This window comes from Aphis gossypii, chromosome 3 (genome assembly GCF_020184175.1).
Source record: "Aphis gossypii isolate Hap1 chromosome 3, ASM2018417v2, whole genome shotgun sequence".
Taxonomy (NCBI): domain Eukaryota; kingdom Metazoa; phylum Arthropoda; class Insecta; order Hemiptera; family Aphididae; genus Aphis; species Aphis gossypii.
In genome coordinates, this window is record NC_065532.1 from 54,707,606 (window position 1) to 54,712,356 (window position 4,751).

General features: G+C 28.7%; 1 long non-coding RNA gene across 1 annotated transcript; it reads right to left on the reverse strand.

Moving 5' to 3' along the window:
* Positions 1-3,571: 3,571 nt before the first annotated feature.
* On the reverse strand, positions 3,572-4,212 carry LOC114126551 (uncharacterized). Its single transcript, XR_003592599.2, has 2 exons — positions 4,032-4,212; positions 3,572-3,854 (listed from the first exon to the last, which is right to left on the reverse strand). It is a non-coding gene; the product is annotated as an uncharacterized LOC114126551 (long non-coding RNA).
* Between the last annotated feature and the right edge of the window lie 539 nt (positions 4,213-4,751).

Sequence of the window (4,751 nt, forward strand, 5' to 3'; positions counted from 1 at the left end):
GTATATTATTGGTAGCTGTAAGCTGAAGTAGATAATTATTAAATAACATAATATGTAACGAGTCTAACGTTATATATATATCATATATAAAACATATATAATATACTTATAATATATATTTTATAATATATTTTATATAATATCATATACAATCTATACATAATATTTATATTATAGATTATAAAAATATCGAACTAATAATTAGGGATGCACTATGAAATATGCACTCCCCGTTTAAACTTTGAATGCCAATTATAAGTTAATTAAAGGTAATTTGTACTCGATATATGTATCTACAACGTAAACATAACACATACCTATTCTATTAGAATAAAATATTCTTCTGCTGATTTGGCCTGCGTGAACGATTTACATAATGTAATATGCATAATATTAGCTTAAATATTAAATTAATAAAATACCATGATTATTTATTTATTATTATAATATAATAATATGCTATGTGGATTTTGATAGCAGTATTACAATACAAAATTACATAACATTAATTGAAACAGAATAAAAATTAAATTGAATTAAATTACATAAACATTACATTGAAATTAATTGAACAAGAACAATTGCATTTAAAATAGTTAACAAATGAAATGGATTTAGCAATAGGCCTAGGTATGAAAATACTATTGACTGTTAATGTATAATCCTTTAGACCTGATGCCACTGGGAACTTGAAAATTAAATTGTTCTAACGAACGAGGAATATTGATAGTTCCTTTAATAAGTCCATAAATAAAATGCCAACTGGAAATAATACGGTAATCGATAAATGACTTGAAATTGAGAAAACCGCTGACAAGACTATAGTCTTGAAATGGCAATAATTAATGCATGTTCTATTGTATTATCATATAATATGCATAACTTTTGCTTTAGCATTGAAATAGCGTAGTTATATTATGTATAAAATGAAAATTTATTATAAATTGAATCACTGCGTACATAGTAAAATGTCAAGGAAACGTTAATTGAGAAAATCACAGTATTGCGGTATAGATTAAAGAATACGTAACTGTTTATCATCCTGTATAGGTCCTGTATATCCATGACTCTGTAACACGCTGTATACGATACATTTACACACACTAATATATATTGCGCTTGTAAATCTTTGTCGCACAATCACTTTATAAGTACGCAAGGGGTAGGTGAACGAGCTCTCGGTTGACGGGGGTGGTGATGGTGGCGCTGTACAGTGAAGGTGGATGAGCGCGGGAAAAGGGCTATAGGACGACGAATAGTATCGGTCGACTTGTAAATCCCTGCGAATTGCCATGGAAACCGCAAAGCTCCTACCACCGGCGGTGGTGGTGGTTTTATCTGCGTGCCGTCTCTCATTGTCGCGGCGTTTTGCTCTTGGCGTACACGTGGAAAATGGCCGAAGATGCGCGAACAGCATAGGCGGTGGTAGTGGTAGCGGTGGCAAGCCGCCAAAGTTTTCCATTGGTCTCGTCGTGGCATAATAAACGCGGTGAAACGCGTTTTTTACCATCGTTCGTTTTTCGGTTCCTCTAGCTTTTGCTTTTCTTCATTTTTGTGCTCTCTTACTAGGAGTTCTGTTTATTTTAATATTTTAAAACGTTTTTGATACACTTAAACTATATATTTTTATAAAAGCATAATAAATAATAATATTATACCACCAGTAAATATTTAATAACCACGTAATATATTTATTTAATGGATACCGAATATTATAAATCATAATATAGTACTTGTCCAAACGGCTGGAAGATTAACAAAATCATATTTTTATGCACAAGACATTATCATGATAGAAGCAATGAAGGTCTTGATAGCGACAATCGCGTTTATAATTGTACATGTTGTAATAATAACACTGTCCATTGATAAATAAATAACGTTGTGTATAATATGCGTGTTAACTTTCTGATTTAAAAATATAAAGACGCAATTATGACGACACATTAACAACCGTAGTTTAATATTTAACGCAAACTTATGAACCTCCACGCTATGCAATTTTGGCATAGACACGAGTTGCCCGAAAGTACAACGTCAACTGCAGTCGACCGACTGTCAGAATTCTACCTAGTACAGGGTTTTACACATACAAAATAAACTTTAAAAAGTAGCAGAGGGATGTTTTTGCATGTTTGAAAATTGAAATTATTATAATATCATGACTAAACGGTGGCGTTCGATATGCAATATTTAACTCAACCGAAAATGATTAAAAAATTGTATTAATAATAATAAAGAACTTGCTACAAGATTACAATTGTTCTCTGACTCGTAGCACATTATTTTTTAAGTATCTCTGATTTAAAATAACTGCTGATTATCAACGACATAAACACTATTTTTGAATTATTAATAAATTATATTTACTACTTAAATATTCATATGTTGATACAATCAACATATTGTTATCATCACGATAGTAAAATATAGGTAGGTATTTAGTTTATCTAAGCGCACATATATAATTATATTGTTAAGATGGTTAATATTATATAATATAATTCATATAAAAATATGAAATATAATATATAAATAATATTTTATTTTAATATACGCAAGGTTGGATTAAGTATATTTGAGTTTAGGTGATTCCTTTAAAGATATAAACACTAATTTTCTTATATCTTATTTAATACATATAAAGAAATATGCACGTTTTAAAAAACATATCAAATTGATTATAATTTGTTTTATTTTTTATTTATATAACTTTCGAACTAATAAGTGCGTTAATTGATAAAATAATCACCCTTCACACGCATAATATGTTCTTCTTTCGTTATACAGAATAAAATATGTATATATTTGTAATTATTGTAATATGTATACGTTTTACCTGTTATTCATGTCAGGTCTTCAGTAGCCAAAAAGTTTATTAAACGAAAATAATCATTTTGTGTAAAAATAGGTAATATATATATATATATATATGTATGTGTGTGTGTAAACTATGAAGGTATATAATTATGTCCAATAATATAAATATTTGCTGTTAAAAATTACTCAAGTGCGTTTTAACTGTAACCTGGAAGAGTAAAATATTATTGATAGATATATCAATAAGTATCTTATATTTTTATACAGTATAGCTGGTTTGAGTATAAATTATGTAATAACTAATAACTTATCGCGAAAGAAAATTTTCGAAAAAACGTACCAGGATGATACGTATAAATAGCAAGTTAAAATAATTGAAATGCGTATACTATACAAAATTTGGAATATTATGATATTCGTATTATTAATGGTGGTACCTATAAATAATATATAGCTTTGTCGATAAATAATGACAAATATTAATATAGTTGGTATGAAAATATGTTTATTTATAGGTGAAATATTAAATAAATCACTTTGTTATTTTGGATATTATACATTCAAAAAAAAAATAAAAATAAAAATAAAAATATATATATATATGTATATTTTATAGGCTAATAGTGAAGTAATAAGACGTACCTATAATTATAATATTATCTTATAGAATATTGATTTAATTATAATAATTAATAAACATTATAATTTATAGTATGTATGAAAATAAAAGTACGAATAATAAAACAATATATTATGTAATGAATACTTGTATATTTGAAATTAGTTATTTTTTTTTCGTCAAACTACATACTTAACTAAATTTACAACAGCATTTGCTTGGCGATTAGCGCTAACGATGAAACTTGAACGAGCAGTATGCAAATTTCCGAGCTGGAAGCGCCACTCTTTGGGGTTGTAGAGGAAACACTCGGTTGCGTTACAGTCGTACTAGGAGTTGCATCACCTTCGTTTTCCTGCACTACAGCAATCTTCTGTACTTCAGGATTGGGCAATTTTTCGCCTTGCAACGCGGGCTATATATAATAGAAAATATTATTTTAAATCCACACGATTTAAATCATCTTCTAATGTCATATTGTGTATGATATGAATTGTCAAATTACGTTAAATCGAATGAAAGACAATCCATAATTACGAACTAAGACGATTTGTTAAATCTGAAGCGCTTGATACCTATAATACATATTTACCTCATTTTCGGCTACAGGGCTGCTGAAAGCACCTTGTAACGCAAAGGCGAACACGCATACGACGAACACGATTTTGTACATGTTGATGATGTCGTTGATTGCTTTAGTACTTTGTGTGTGTAGTCGAATTGAAATTCGATTGAACTCTGATCGAAGACTAAACGTAAGACGTTCTTTTACCAACTAGGTATCTAAGAGACGGCTGCCGACGCGTATCTTATCTTCGACCGACACTCCACTGCGAGGACAACACTCGTGTGACTCACAGATAACGCGAGTTCAAGTGCATTGCGTTTTATTTTAATTTGTTACCTGCTGTATATGATAGTATAATAATAATATGTATATACATTATTATATATTTGTCGTACGCGCAAGGCCACAAACCGATATTTTAATTATTATAACATATAAGTATTGTACATTTTATATTGGTTCAATAAATTAAATACAATTTATAGATTTAAAAGTATTTAGTTTATTTGTACACCGATTACTAGTTAATGCAGATTGCGACGCGCCTGCAATATAATTATGTTATGTTCGATATAAAATTGCTATCCAGTTAAATGATTAATATATGGTTTACTTTGAATAGTTAAGAACGTAATAAAGTGATATTGGTGTACTTGTATTTTTAATTTTTAAACAGTTGTAAAATATTATATTATACATTTATACATTTATATCCACTGTTAACTATAGAGATCGAAATGATTT